Source organism: Ovis canadensis, chromosome 7 (assembly GCF_042477335.2).
Source record: "Ovis canadensis isolate MfBH-ARS-UI-01 breed Bighorn chromosome 7, ARS-UI_OviCan_v2, whole genome shotgun sequence".
NCBI lineage: Eukaryota > Metazoa > Chordata > Mammalia > Artiodactyla > Bovidae > Ovis > Ovis canadensis.
This window is the reverse complement of record NC_091251.1, coordinates 103,161,091-103,177,086: the sequence shown is the minus strand read 5'-3', so window position 1 is coordinate 103,177,086 and position 15,996 is coordinate 103,161,091. Positions and strand designations below refer to the sequence as shown.

General features: G+C 46.2%; 1 long non-coding RNA gene across 2 annotated transcripts; it reads left to right on the top strand.

Annotated features, from left to right (window-relative positions):
• The first annotated feature begins 4,477 nt into the window (after positions 1-4,477).
• LOC138443216 (uncharacterized) lies at positions 4,478-12,556 on the top strand. Of its 2 annotated transcripts, none has more exons than XR_011258031.1 (4): positions 4,478-5,040; positions 8,253-8,647; positions 9,742-11,453; positions 12,302-12,556. It is a non-coding gene; the product is annotated as an uncharacterized lncRNA (long non-coding RNA). The 2 variants fall into 2 exon arrangements; XR_011258030.1 differs by having other exon boundaries at positions 4,481-5,074.
• Positions 12,557-15,996: the final 3,440 nt, after the last annotated feature.

The following is a 15,996-nucleotide window of genomic DNA, read 5'->3' as shown; positions in this document are numbered from 1 at the left end:
CATCTATACATGACCACTGGGAAAACCATAGCCTTGACTAGGTGGACCTTTGTTGGCAAAGTAATGTCTCTGCTTTTCAATATGCTATCTAGGTTGGTCATAACTTTGCTTCCATTAATTCATCAGTATTCAATTTTTGAATGCTTGCAAGTAAGATCTTCAGAGATAACTCACACCTTAGGTTTGGTGGAAGGAGCCAGACTTCCCTCTGGTCAGTGTGCACTGGCCAAGGGTGGGGCTGAGAGCTGAAGACCTGTGTGTGGAGGATGGGAGGTAGCCCCTCCTACTGAGGTGCGGGGCTGCATGGGGACTGTCAGGAGCTGATAAGAGAGGAGGAATCAAAGGGGGTGTGCTGGGGCTGCAGTTAGAGGGGCAGCAGACCTGACCTCTGGGGGTCTCTCTTTCCAAAGACACTTCTTTCATTTTTCAGCTGTGTCAAGTAGTGTGCAGGACCTGTTTCTCAACCAGAAATCAACCTGTGCACCTTGCGTGGGGCCCACAGAGTCTAAATTACTGGACTGCCAGGGAGGTCATCCAAAGGCAATTTTGGTCCAGTTCATCATTGGTCATCATTTTGCCCACCAGAGAAAAGAGCTAGTTGTACATTCAGCAAGTGAAAGTCTTCCATTCCTAGGATGCTTATGAGAGCTTGTTCAAATTTCCAAACCGAAGCAGAATTCAGTTAAAATGTGTATATTTGTCTTTGAGATTCATGCTGGAAATAATAAAAGAGACATTTATTACGAGGGTCTGGGGGGTAGGTCTCAGAATCGATACAAAAGCTGAAGATACAGGTAGCTCTCATGGTCTAGCTCAGGGTCCCCAGGCTCTGGGGTTTAATTCATGTTGATCTGAGGTGGGGCTGATGTAATAATAGGAATAAAGTGCACAATAAATGTGATGTGCTTGAATCATCCTGAAACCAACCCTGCTCCCCCACGTCCGTGGAAAAAGTGTCTTTCACGAAAGCAGTCCCTGGTACCAAAAAGGTTTGGGTCTGCTGGGACTGAAAGTGTGAGCCCCGCTATCGGGGATGATTCAAATCTCTAGGCTGACCCATCAGCCAGGGTGGGACAGGGCACTTGATTGAGAGCCTCACTAAAGACCCTGATGCTGGGAAAGATTGAGGGCAGGAGAAGAAGGGGGTGACAGAGGATGAGATGGTTGGATGGCATCACTGACTTGATGGACATGAGTTTGAGCCAACTTCAGAAAATGGTGAAGACCAGGGAAGCCTGGTATGCTTCAGTCATTGGGGTCGCAGAGTCAGACAGGACGGAGCAACTGAACAACTCTCACAGTCTGGGACAGAAGAATCTCCCTCAATGAGTCCCAGCTTTTCTCAGTATGATTTTTTTTTTTCAAATTTCAAGGACCACCATGTAATTGTTGTCATACTTTTGAATATAAAAACAGTTAATGAACAAAGGCCCACAAATGCATTTACCAGCAGCTTGCAATAACTCTAACTTCCACCAGGGTGCATCAGTGCCCAAGTTTTCAACAATACAAAAATCACAACCTATTTACGTGAGATGAAATTAGTTTCACCCTGTGACTTCTAGTAATTCACCTAACTTGTTGACAGCTCTCGCTGCACCGCTAATGTAAGGATGGGCTTTGAATAACTATCTTAGAGACTTCTGTGGGATCAAAGAGAAGACATGATTCTAGTTCCGCCTTTGTGTCGGTCGGCTGTGTGATCTTGGCAAATTAACCTCAAATTAAAATAACATGTTCCTTGTCTTCCTCATAGAGTTGTTCCAAAGAGAAAATGTCTTTAACCTAATATATTATTCAGCTTAATCCTCTGCAAAACTCTCACTTCTCTCTCCACCACACTTCTCTGTGAGCAGTTAGCAATAATGGATGTTAAGTGCTCCTTTAAAAGCAAATAGATTGTATCTACTCCACAGTTGTTTTTTCTTTGTCTCCTATAACTATCTCCCAAGTTCTTAAAAAAAAAAAAAAGGAAGAAAGAAACGTTCTAGATCTGCACTGTCCAATATAATAATAACCATTTGGCCCATGTGACTTCTGAACACTTGAAATGTGGTTAGTCTGAGGTGAGGTGTGCTGTAAAGTATAAAATCTACAACAACTGTCACACATTTAACAACAACAAAAAAGGTGTAAAATATTTCATTTATAATTCTTGATTATATGTTGAGATAATATTTTGATATATCAGCTTAAATAAAAGTACATTACTACCATGATTCTGGCTACTGAAAAATTTACATGACGTATCTGACTCATTATATTTCCACTGGGCAGTACCGGTCCTGACGGTGTAGGTTTTCAGTGTCTGTCCTGCTATGAGTTTCTGTGTTTTAACCATGAGCACTCTGAGAAGGAAAAGAAGTTCTAGGTAAGCCTAAGACTTAGCTCTTCCACAGATTTATCCTACAGAAACACACACATGTAGGTGCCTGTACCATGTGTGTATGTTTGCAGTACTGTCTATAGCACGAAGAAAAGAGTCGAAAACAGCCTAAACGTTCAGGAACGGAGGTCCAGCTGCTTCTGCGCAACATGTGCGACTATTAAAAAGGCAAGACATTTTCCATAAAACCCGCTAGAGATATCATATACCTAACCTGAATACCATGTTACATATTCATACTGACTCTGTTCGGTCTGTCTGAGATGAGACCTCTTAATCTCTATGCTTAAAAATGCCCTCAAGAGATTCTGATTTCCAGATATTTGACATACACTAAAATAATGTATGAGTACATATACCTACAGGGAAAGATATCCATGACGGTGTCTAGAATAATATTGTGTGCCGTGTGCTTAGTCACTCGGTCACGTACAACTCCGTGACCCGTTGGACTGTAGCCCACCAGGCTCCTCTGTCCATAGGATTCTCCAGGCAAGAATACTGGAGTGGGTTACCATGCCCTCCTCCAGGGGATCTTCCCCACCCAAGGATCAAACCTGCGTCTCCTGGGTATCCCACATTGCAGGCGGATTCTTTACCCACCGAGCATTCAGGGAATATATAATAATATTACATGATGATTTTTGTTCATAAAATAGTATTCAGTTCAGTTCAGTCGCTCAGTCATGTCCAACTCTTTGCAACCCCATGAATCGCAGCACGCCAGGCCTCCTTGTCCATCACCACTCCTGGAGTTCACTCAAACTCACGTCCATTGAGTCGGTGATACCATCCAGCCATCTTATCCTCTGTCGTCCCTTTCACCTCTGGCCCCCAATCCCTCCCAGCATCAGAGTCTTTTCCAATGAGTCAACTCTTCGCATGAGATGGCCAAAGTACTGGAGTTTCAGCTTAAAACATCATTCCTTCCAAAGAACACCCAGGGCTGATCTCCTTTAGAATGGACTGGTTGGATCTCCTTGCAGTCCAGGGGACTCTCAGGAGTCTTCTCCAACATCACAGTTCAAAAGCATCAATGCTTCGGCGCTCAGCTTTCTTCACAGTCCAACTCTCACATCCACACATGACCACTGGAAAAACCATAGCCTTGACTAGATGGACCTTTGTTGGCAAAGTAATGTCTCTGCTTTTCAATATGCTATCTAGGTTGATCATAACTTTTCTTCCAAGGAGTAAGCATCTTTTAATTTCATAGCTGCAGTCACCATCTGCAGTGATTTTGGAGCCCCCCAAAACAGTATTACATATGTGTATATGAGTACAAGGGTTTCCCTGGTGGTAAAGAATCTGCCTACAATGCAGGAGACACAGGTTCCATCCCTGGGTGGGGAAGATCCTCTGGAGAAGGAAATAGCAACCCACTCCAGTATTCTTATCTGGAGAATCCCATGGAAGGAGAAGCCTGGTGGGCTACAGTCCCTGTGGTCTCAAAAGAATGGGACCCGACTTAACGACTAAACAACAGTGTGTGTGCAAAGACGTATTTAGGCATAGAAAAAAATGTGGAAGGTAAGATCCCCAACTGTTAGCTGTGGTTGCCTGAGGAAAGTGGAAGAGGAAGAAAAGATGGATTTTTCCATTTTTACTTTCAGACTTTGGTATTTGTTTGTTTGAAAGTGAAGGTCCCTCAGCCGTGTCTGACTCTTTGCGAGCCCATGAACTATATACAGTACATGGAATTTTTCAGGCCAGAATACTGGAGTGGGTAGCCTTTCCCTTCTCCAGGGAAGAACTTCCAAACCTAGGGATAGAACCCAGGTCTCCAGCATTGCAGGCAGATTCTTTGCCAGCTGAGCCACCAGGGAAAAGTGAAAGTGAAGTCACTCAGTTGTGTCCCACTCTTTGCAATCCTATGGACCCTCCACCCATGGAATTTCCCAGGCAAGAATACTGGAGGGCTGCCATTTCCTTCTTCGGAGGATCTTACTGACCCAGGGATCGAACCCGGGTCTCTAGCCCTGAAAGCAGGCGATTTTACCGTCTGAGCCACCAGGGAAGCTCCCCAAGCCCATTTGTTTGTTCAGGCATCACTTAAAGGGAGGAGGAGGAGCTGTGATTTCACCATTCCCCAGTGTTGGGGAGGGAGGCTGCCTGAGGCGGTCACTGGCGCTCACAGCGCAGCCCCGGGGTCTGTGTCTGTGGGGCGGGGGGCCGGAGGACCCCGGGTTGGGGGGCGCGCCCTTCCCCGGAGCCCCCCGCCTGGCCCCGCAGCCGCCCCTGCGCGGCTGCCCTTCTCTCTCCGCTGCCCGACGCCACCCAGGGAGCCCGGAACCGCCTTGAATCTGGGATCTGCGGAGAGAGCTTTCCAGATCGCCCCTTGGCCGGTGGCAGAAGCCAGAGGCGGTGAGGTCACCACCCCCGCACAGCTGCGACCTATTTCAAGGAGACAGGTGGCGGCTCTGGCCTCCTCCCCGCTGGAAGCCGGCTGCCAGAAGCGTACTCAAGGGCGACCGCAGCCCTGGACGCCTCTGCGGGGGCCAAAAGGGGCGCCTGGGGTGAACCAGTATCCTCGGGAGCCCACAGACACTTCCTCCCTCCAGAACGGCGGGCTCGGCCCTGGTGACACACACTCCCGCTGGGGGGAGTCTTCTGCCCACGCTGCACCCCAGACCTGCAGGATCGGAATCTCTCGGGTGAGGTCGCCATCAGCCTTTTGCAGGCTCCCAGGTGATTCCTACGGGCAGCCAAGGTCCAGACTACTGGTCTAACTCAAGTGCCCTGATCCGCAGCAGCCCTGGCAAATGCGCTAGAAATGCAATCTCAGGCCCCATCCGCGACCCTAGTGAATCAGAACCTGCTTTTCCACATGGTCCCAGGAGTGCACCTAAGGGTTTGGTGGCTCAGATGGTAAAGCGTCTGCCCACAATGTGGGAGACCCAGGTTCAATCCCCGGGTCTGAAAGATCCAGGTTCAATCCCCGGGTCTGGAAGATCCCCTGGAGAAGGAAATGGTCAACCCACTCCAGTACCCTTGCCTGGAAAATTCCACAGAGGGAGGAGTCTGGTGGGCTTACAGTCCGCGGGGTTGCAAAGAATCGGACAGGACTCGGCGACTTCACTTTCTTTCTTTCTTGAGAGTTTGGGGGTTTTCCAGGTGGCGCTAGTGGTAAAGAACCCTCCTGCCAATGCAGGATGGACATAACAGAAGGGGGATTTGGTCGGTGGGTCAGCAAGATCCGTGGAGTAGGGGATGGCAACCCACTCCAGTCTTCTTGCCTGGAGAATCCCCTGGACAGAGGAGCCTGATGGGTTATAGTCCATGGGGTCACAAAGAGTCAGATGGGACTTAGCACTCCTGGGGGTTTGGAAGTGTTGCTGTAGGCAGGGGCAGAGATAAATGTGCTCTGAGGGCTTGCAAAAAGGAGTGGAACGCTCACAAAGTCCCTGACTCCTATGTGCCCCCAAAGACCTCCTTAACTTCTCTGAGCCTCATTCGCCTCACTGATCTAATGAAGATAAAAAATACTCCTCTGGGATGGCTGTGATGATTAAGCTTGATGATGCCTGCAAAGTGCTGATCATTTGCCCCGTAAAGTCTAAGAGCTCCGTGTTTGTTAGGATTGTACTATTTCTCATCCTGAAATGCAACCTGCTCTGCTGGCCAGCCTGCAGTGAGCGTGTGCTGCTTGTCCAGCTCATCCCCCATCCCACCAGCGTCGAACGTCTTTCCAGGGGCTCAGACACGGGACCAGTCCAGACAGTGTCCAATTCCAGAGTTATTTTTCCTGTTGCAATCATGTGCTTGCTCCCTCCTTCGGAGAAGAAAAACAATACAAGGGAGTAGGTTCTCGTAATCGCCATGGAGGCTGCAAATGTGGGGCGTTTCTGTGCCAGCTGGAGAGGAGAAGGGTTTGGGGAAGGGGGGAGTGCCAAGTCTCCGCCCATCTGGGCTTCTCAGTTGCAGATCAACCTCAGATGGAGGGTAGGAGGAGCTATGTGAAGGCCTCCGGGACAATCTGGGGACCGGTCTGTGATCACGGGAAGGGGTGGGCAACGTGAAGCCTTGCTGGGCTTTCGGGCTTTGCAGGCGTCCATCCAACAACGGTACTGGTTTTTCATAGCCCTTTTCAGTCGCTTAACAAACATGAAGCTTTTAGTGCCAGGCATTGCATTAGTATCTCATTTCATCATCAAAATTACCCCTGGAGGCTGGTATTACCCTCATTTTACAGGTGAGAAAATAGGTTCAGAGATGTTTGGTTCAAAGGTCACATAGCTGTTAAATGCCAGAACTGGGACTGAAACAGAGGCTGTGCAGGGTCCAAACCTTACTCGTGCTCACTCAACGGTACGGCTCCTCCTCCTCAAGATGTGGCCGTTGGGGCTGGCGCTCTTTCCCATGGAAGATCAGATTGTTATCCTGGGTGTTTTCTTTCCTCCTGGTGTTGAGAAGCCCTGTCTGCCCAAGTCCTCCGATAATCCCTTCATCTTTGGAGAGGGAAGCACGAATTCCAGTGTGAACTATAGCTCTGTATTTGTCCGCAGACTGCCAAGAGTTTAAAAACATCCCCCTTACTTTCACCTTTCCGCGGAAGAAACGCTTGTTAAAGACGACAGAAAATTTACAGATGAGCAGTAAAAAGAGAGATGAGTCCTATTTGAGGGACAGAGGTATAAGACAGCAAGCCCCGGCCTTGGGGGAGTGGAGAATATGTGGTGGTTTTATGGGCCACAAAAAGGGAGGGTGGATTTTTAGGCAAAGGGGCCAGCACAAGCAAGGCCACAAAGACATCAGATGTATCTCTGTGCTCTTTTATCCACCCTCCCCCGGCCCGATCATCTTGAAATAAAAGCCAGCTGGGATTTTCAAGAACAAACTTTATTTTGAATTCTAAATTAACTCAGAAATTTAATATGAATGGTATGTAGTAATTCCTAACACTATGTGCCAGCCGCCACCCTAAACACTTGATGTGCCTTATCTCATTCACTCCTCACGAGAACCCATTTCAGAGGTGAAGAAACTGAGGCACAGACAGACTAAATAACTTGTCAGTAACCATTAAGTGACTGGGCCAGGATTCACAGCCAAGCCACCTGGCTCCCAATGCTCCGCTCTTGCCCACCTGCTATTTTGCCTCTCGAATGCCAGATACTCACATATCACTGCAGCCTCAGGCAAGCTTCCTTTCAAAATGTTTTCTCATAACTCCTTTTTAGTGCATAGCAGGGCTGAGCCAGGAGATCTGTGGCTACAGACATCTGTGTAGTAAAATAATAATAATATTAAATATTTGCCAAGCACCTACTACATGCCAGTGTGTGTGTGTGCTCAGCTACTTGGTCAAGTCTGACTCTTTGTGATCCCATGGACTGTAGCCTGCCATGCTCCTCTATCTGTGGGGTTATCCCAGCAAAAATACTAGAGTGGGTTGCCATTTCTTTCTCTAGGCGATCTTCCTGAGCCAGGGATCAAAGCCACATCTTCTGAATTGGAGGTAGATTCTTCACCACTGCACCACCTGGGAAGCCCACTGTGTGCCAGGCACAGGGCTAAATTCTTTACAGGCCTCTTCTCATTTTATACTCCCCCAAGCCCTCTGGGGATGTAGGTATATTATTATCCCCACTTATAAATAAGGCACTGGGGCTCAGAAACCAGTCCAGGATGATACCAGGAGGTGGCTGAGCTGGGTGTCAATTCTAGGCTGTCTGAAATGAGTTCTCCCTTTCAACAAAAATCCTATAGTGTCTCTCTATTCTCTGTGTCTGTGTCTGTGTGTGTGTGTGTGTGTTGGGGGCCAGGGGATGGGGTCGTTTAATTTTCCTCTAAAAAGCTAAAAAGATTTCCTATCTGTCAAATGAGACAAAAATAACTAATATCTCCTCACAATTGTGTACATTAGGAAGGACTCCCAGGTGTATAATCTCATGTGAATGTCAGCAACCTTATTATGGATGTGAGAGTTGGACTGTGAAGAAGGCTGAGTGCCAAAGAATTAATGCTTTTGAACTACAGTGTTGGAGAAGACTCTTGAGAGTCCCTTGGACTGCAAGGAGATCCAACCAGTCCATTCTGAAGATCAGCCCTGGGATTTCTTTGGAAGGAATGATGCTAAAGCTGAAACTCCAGTACTTTGGCCACCTCATGCGAAGAGTTGACTAATTGGAAAAGACTCTGCTGCTGGGAGGGATTGCGGGGCAGGAGGAGAAGGGGACGACAGAGAATGAGATGGCTGGATGGCATCAAGGACTCGATGGACGTGAGTCTGAGTGAACTCCGGGAGTTGGTGATGGACAGGTAGGCCTGACATGCTGCGATTCATGGGTTCGCAAAGAGTCGGACACGACTGAGCGACTGAACTGAACTGAACTGAACCTTATTAAGATAGAATTACACCTCTTCCAACCAGATCTTGGAAGTTCCAAGGTGTGATGCTCTGTGACAGCAAAAGCAGCTAGGTTCTTTCTTTCTGCTCTTTCATCCTTGACTTTTTGGCTTTATTTTAGGCTTGCTGCCTTGTGAGCACAAAATGGTTGCCACAGCTCCAGGTATTTCATCTTCAGAAAAGCATATTCAAAGAAGGAAGAAAGTAGACTGGGCAGGGAAAGAGGCCTTCATTTAAATCAGGGAGGAAAATCTTTCTCAAACACTCACTCCTCCCCATCTGGCAAACTGCCTCTTACATCTCATTCACTAGAACTAAACCACATGGCCTTCCCTAGGGGCAAAGGAGGCTGGACAAATTAGTCCAGTATATGAGTATTTCAGCCTCAACAGTGAAAAGTAGGTATATGACTGACAGTACTGTCCTTACAGCAGGCAGATGGAGGTACTGACCCAGACTCCAGCCCTCAGGGTCCTGTTTTGGAATGCCTTCCTCACAATTTTCCACTTTTGTGCCTGAGACTGTTGGGGCTGAAAGGGCTGTCTGAGTGGGGTACCCTGAGCCTGGGTCAGGCCCTGTCTGTCCCTTTTTCTCCCCTTGTAAGAGCTCTTGGGGGCTCCCCTGGTGGTGCTAGTGGTAAAGAATCCACCCACCAATGCAGGAGACACAAGAAACTCGGGTTCGATCCCTGGGTCAGGAAGATCCCTTGGGGAAGAGAAGGGCAACCCACTTCAGTAGTCTTGCCTGGAGAATCCCATGGACAGAGGAGCCTGGCAGGCTACGGTTCATAGGGTTGCAGAGTTGGACACGACTGAAGCGGTTTAGCACACATGCACACAAGTGCCCTTGGACTTTCCAGGTGCACATGGAGCTGACTGGAGCCCCAAGGAGCTCTTAGATTCATCCTGCTGGGGTCTTTTTGATGCCCTGTAGCTGTCTTCTCTACCCAGGAGGCTGGCCAGGAGTGTAGATTGCTTCCCTGGCCTGTTCACTGTTTCTTTTGCAGGATCACGTGAGATGGACTGCCAGAGTGGTCCTGGTATGCTGATTTGGGATGACTCACTCACATCATACACTGGATAAGTTCAGAGATCCGGGTGGCGGACAGTTCACTTCCGGAATTTTGGCTTGAGCGGCACGTGTGAGCCCAGGCATTGGTCTTGACTGGCAATATTCCAGCTACAGTGCTGCCTCTGGTCTACCTGAGGCATTTTTTCAACTCCGAGCTGGCACCCGGGGCAGTGACCCCTCCTTTCTGTGGGCTCCCCGCCAGGCCCCCAGTGTGGCGATGCCTGTTTTCTCCTGGGGCTTTCCAGCCCATTTTTCACAATGCCTACAGGCTTTTCTGGTTGAAGTCCTCTCTTGCCTCTGCTCAATGAGGTGACATCGTGCTTTCCCTGGTCAGGCCTTAAGCCCTCTGGATGAGGGATGGACAGTCCTCATGTGAATGAGCTTGTTCATTCACCTTGTCCTCCCCTCTGGATGGTATGAGGCAGGCAGGAATGTGGCTGACACTGAGACCACCTTCTAAGAATGTAGTGCTTAGAACCTGAAGTTCAAGAGAAGACCTGGTAGTAAAGAGCCATTGAAGGGTTTTGGATAAGAGAGAGAAATGATAACATTTTTAGGTTAGATCAATAGCTGTGGGTGGGAAGAGCTGGTTTTCCTTGATGCAGAAGCAGGTTTTAAGTAGTATGCAAAAGGGGCAATAAATTTCCTTGGCTAGTATAGTGTGAGAATTATTCTTTTTCCAATTATCTTTCAGTCTGTTTGCTTGATTTAGCCAAGAAGAAATGATCAGTGTGGTGACAAGTGTGTCTTTAATACATCTCTAACTGAGCGGCTGAACTGAACTGAAATCTTGATGTGCTGTGCTTAGTCACTCAGTCTGGTCTGATTCTTTGCAACTGCATGGACTGTCCATGGAATTTTCCAGGCAAGAATACTGGGGTGGGTTGCCATGCCCTCCTCCAAGGGATCTTCCCAACTCAGGGACTGAACCCAGGTCTCCTGCATTGCAGGCGACTTCTTCACCATCTGAGCCATCAGGGAAGCCCCAAATCTTGATACTCTTCCTTTTGAGCAAAGAAAAAGCAGGACCGCAAACTTGGAACTTTCAGCAGCCAACAGTATCCAGCTAAGATTAGATAACATGGCTTTATTTTCATTCTCCTATTTTTTGTGTGGTTAATATTCTATTTATGGCAAGTGATGCTGATTTTTTCATTGATGATAATGATATAAAAATTCCTTTTCAATAAAGTTGAGCAAAATGAGACGAATTTAAAGAAACAGGTGTATACTGTTAAGAAACAGTTAAGTGTATACTAAGTAGAACCTTAGTACAGCTGATAGGGGCTTCCCTGGTGGTTCAGTGGGAAAGAATTCACCTGCAATGCTGGAGACCTGGGTTTGATCCCTGGGTTGGGAAGATCCCCTGGAGGAGGAAATGGCAACCCACTCCCGTATTCTTGCCTGGAGAATCCCATGAACAGAGGAGCCTGGTGGGCTGAAGTCCATGGGGTCACAGAAGAGTCAGACATGACTTAGCAACTAAACAACAACAAAATCAACAAGTACAGCTGATACATGGAGACTTTTGTACGTCTGCAAGAATGTACAGCCGAACACAGATGCCTGGAACTTAGGATACACTGGAATGGAAGAAAGTAAGATTAAACACAAGAGACCAGTAAGAAGGATATTGCAATAGTACAGGTGAGACATTTTCAACTTCCTCTGATCAGAGAGTCTTAAATTTATTTTGTTTTGCTCTCAAGATTAAGCCTTAAGGGCAGCCAGAGTGACTATCCAGTTAACACCATCGTTAGCAACGCAAACCGTTGCCACAGACGCTGAGCTGGACTTTGATGTTAATGTATTCTTTCAAACATTGGTCCCCAAAGCTTTCCCTGACATGCTCCCTCAAATCCAACTTTGAGAGGTAAATAAATTCATTTATTATACGTAAATGAATTACAATTTTTTTAAGTTGTAAAGAAAAAAATAACATCTTACATTTTAAGAATTGATCATCATTTCACAATATATACAAACATTGGTTCGTTATATTGATGTTATTGTTGTTGTTCAGTTGCTAACCTGAGACTAATAAAATGTTAAATATTTTGAACTGTGGGGTTGGAAAAGACTCTTGAGAGTCCCTTGGATTGCAAGGAGATCCAACCAGTCCATCCTAAAGGAAATCAATCCTGAATATTCATTCATTGGAAGGACTGATGCTGAAGCTAAAAGTCCAATATTTTGGCCACCTGATTCAAAGAAATGATTAATTGAAACAGACCCTGATGCTGGGAAAGATTGAAGGCAGGAGTAGAAGGGGACGACAGAGGATGAGATGGTTGGATGGCATCACCGACTCAATGGACATGAGTTTGAGTGAACTCGGGAGTTGGTGATGGACAGGGAGGCCTGGTGTGCTGCAGTCCATGGGGTCGCAAAGAGTTGGACACAGCTGAGCAACTGAACTGAACTGATGCTTTCACTTAAAAAAATAAAAATAGCATCTTAAAAAAATGTTTCAAAAATTCTTATTTATCTTTCAGGTTCCTTCAGTTCAATGTCACCCCTTCTGAGAAGCTTTCCCTGATTTCTCTGTGTCTACTCATTTGTTCCTTGCCCTGTGCGTTCAGTGAACCTTCCAACACGTTTAAGCCAAACTTGGAAATTACCTGGTGGTCCAGTGTTTAGGACTCAAAGCTTTCACTGCTGGGGCCTGGGGTTCAATCCCTGGTAAGGGAACTGAGATCCTACAAGGCATATGGTGTGGCAATAAATAAATAAATAAATATTAAGCCAAACTCTATGTAACAGTGTCTTTGTGGGCCTTCTCTCTAGGCTCTCAGCTGCCCAGTGACCCTGTCTTTCTTTTTATCCATACCACTTATGACTATTCCAGCACAAAAATAAGCAGGAGTTCAATAAGCATTTCTGTAACAAACCTTTCAGTGGGGACACCACATAACAGAAGAACACTTAGAAAGTCATTCAGTTCAGTTCAGCCGCTCAGTCATGTCTGACTCTTTGTGACCCCATGAACCGCAGCACGCCAGGGCTCCCTGTCCATCACCAACTCCCAGAGTCCACCCAAACCCATGTCCATCGAGTCGGTGATGCCATCCAACCATCTCATCCTCTGTCGTCCCCTTCTTCTCCTGCCCACAATCTTTCCCAGCATCAGGGTCTTTTCAAATGAGTCCGCTCTTTGCATGAGGTGGCCAAATATTGGAGTTTCAGCTTCAACATCTGTCCCTCCAATGAACACCCAGGGCTGATCTCCTTTAGGATGGACTGGTTGGATCTCCTTGCAATCCAAGGGACTCTCAAGAGTCTTCTCCAACACCACAGCTCAAAATCATCAGTTCTTCAGTGCTCAGCTTTCTTCACAGTCCAACTCTCACATCCATACATGACCACTGGCAAAACCATAGCCTTGACTAGAAGGACCTTTGTTGGCAAAGTAATGTCTCTGCTTTGGAATATGCTATCTAGGTTGGTCATAACTTTCCTTCCAAGGAGTAAGCGTCTTTTAATTTCATGGCTGCAATCACCATTTGCAATGATTTTGGAGCCATTACATTCTATTAATTTCAAAGTCAATAAAAGTTCACAGAAAGGAAAGAGCTACATGATTTGGAAGGTGTGCTGAAGGAATTAAGGAAAGGCTTGAGTGGGAAACTGGAAATCTAAATAAAGATTCTTCAGCATCACTTCAGCATCTTAGTAGCAAGATTTCCCACTTGGAAGAGTATTGTATGTGTGAGCAGGAGATGCTGGAGGAAAGAAGGGAAGCAACCAGATCCCGGTAGAGGATTTCTCTTATCTTTTCTTTTTCTCAGCCTTTTTGAGGCCAGCACTTAGAATGTGGCTGACATTGTCTACAGACCTTGCTCTCCCCAGAATTCTTCATGGCGCTTGGTCCATTAATACTTGTGGAATGGAAGCATCTTGCATAAAGACAAAACTAAACACTGTGTTATTGATAGAAGTTCACTAAGAGTTCACAGAAGGGAGGAGCTCAGGAGGAGTGAGATTGTATTGAGGGATTTCTCCTGGATACAGGGTTGAGCTAGGCTTTGGGACAGAAGGACATAGACTCTTCCATTCCCATGCCCTGAAGTATCATACCAAACTGCCGGTGAAGATGGCTCTAGTCCTCTAAACCTGCAAAAGCTACCCTGCCAGGGAAGTAGCCACTAACCACACGTAGCTATTTAAATACAATTGAAAATTCAGTTCTTCAGTTGCACTAACCACATTGCAAGTATCCAATAGCGACATATGCCCAGTGGCTTTCTTAATAAATAGCTCAGATGGAGAACATGTCCGTTACTATAGAATGTTCAGTTGGACAATGCAGATCTAAAAAGATGTGTTGTTGAAAGCTGCAACACGACAGGAAGACAATCTGACTTTTTCATAGGCTTTTCTGTTTCTCTACACTTTTATACTTTTAGCTACTACACTTTAGGATTTAACTGACATTGCCTTCCCTGACAGTTTCTGCACTCTCGGAATGCATGCTGTGGACATGAAAAAAAAGATCCAGTGATTTTTAATACAGTCACAAAGTTGTGCAACCATAATCATCATCTAATTCTAGAACATGTTCGTCACCACAAAAGGGAACCCCAGATCCATTAAGCAAGTCACTCACCATTTCTCTTTCCCCAAGACCCTTGCTGACACTAATCTGCTTTGTGTCTCCATAAATCTGCCCATTTTGAAACGTCATCTAAAGGGTATCATACAGTATAATGCCCTTTGGGCCTCTGGCTTCTTTCACTTAGCATAGTGTTTTCAGGCTTCATCCGAATTGTGGCATGTATCCGTATCCACTCCTTTCTTTAGCTGTATAGTATACTATCATATGGATGCACCTCATTTTGTTTATCCATTCATCAGTTGATAAATGTTGGGTGCTTGCATTTATCCGCTATGATGAACAATGCTTCTGTGAACATCAGTGTACACATTTTTGCATGCACATATGTTTTAAATTCTCTTGAATATATACTTTAGAAGCAAAATTACTGGGTGATAAGGTAACTCTATGTTTAATTCTTTCGGGAACTGCCAAAGTGTTTTCTGAATCAGCTGCAGCATTTTATTTTGCATAAATTTAAGAGAGAACTATTATTTTCTTTACTTGATAGTGCTTGACATACAGAAACTACTTGCTCACTATCAGGTTAGGTGGGTGATCACTTTGACCCACACCAGTCTGGACCTGGAGGATGCCCTGCTGACCAGGATAAGGGTGTGGCCCCAGTCTCTTTAATGCCACCCTGTTACCCTGTTAAGGACTTTAGTCAATCAGTCCCTGTTTACTGAATACCTATTACCTCCCACTGGCTGACAGCCATGTAAACTAGAATGCTGTCATGAAGATATAACACAGGTGAGGGGATCCTACCTTTGCCTGGGAGAGCTAATGATGGCCTTATGGAGGAAGAGCTGTTTTAGTTGTCTTGAGCGCCAAGTAGCCAGGGAAGAAATCCCACACAAGAAGCAGAACCAAGCAAAGCATTTTGCTAGAGGAGCCAGGGATGAGAGATGGATACACAAAGAGTTCCTGCCAAAGGAAGATTTCACAGTGAATGTGATGGAATCCAGATTCTTTTTTAAAAAATATTTATTTATAAACTCTTAGTTGCAGCATGTAGGATCTAGTTCCTGACCAGGGGTTGAACTCAAGCCCCCTGCCTTGGGAGCCAGGAGTCTTAGCCACTGGACCACCACGGAGGTCCCAGGAAATCAGAATCTTCCACGTATCCTTCCAGGGGGCTGAGTTTAGTGTGATGAGACCAAGGTTGATCAGTTTAAGAAATCATCTGGGGTTAGCCTAGTTCTTTGGCTGAAGGAGCCTCTTTTCTTCGGAGTGACTGCATGATCAATCCAAATGGAATTTCTGCTTTACCAAAAGCCACACCCATGGTGCTTGGGAGGGATGCTGGTGAAAGAGACTTCCTCATACAGCCTGTTGTACCCTCATTTTTTATCAGGTAAGGCTTCACTATACCAATACATCTTTTCAGTATGAAGTTAATTGATTGCTTATCCATTAATGTAGACTGGAGAAAACTGAGCTCATTTTCTCCAAGGGTCTTGAGCTCTTCAAGGTAAGTGTGTTTCAGCTCACTTCCTGATGGCTCAGATGGTAAAGAAACTGCCTGCAATGCAGGAGATCTGGGTTTGATCCCTGGAACAGGAAGATCCCCTGGAGAAAGAAATGGCAACC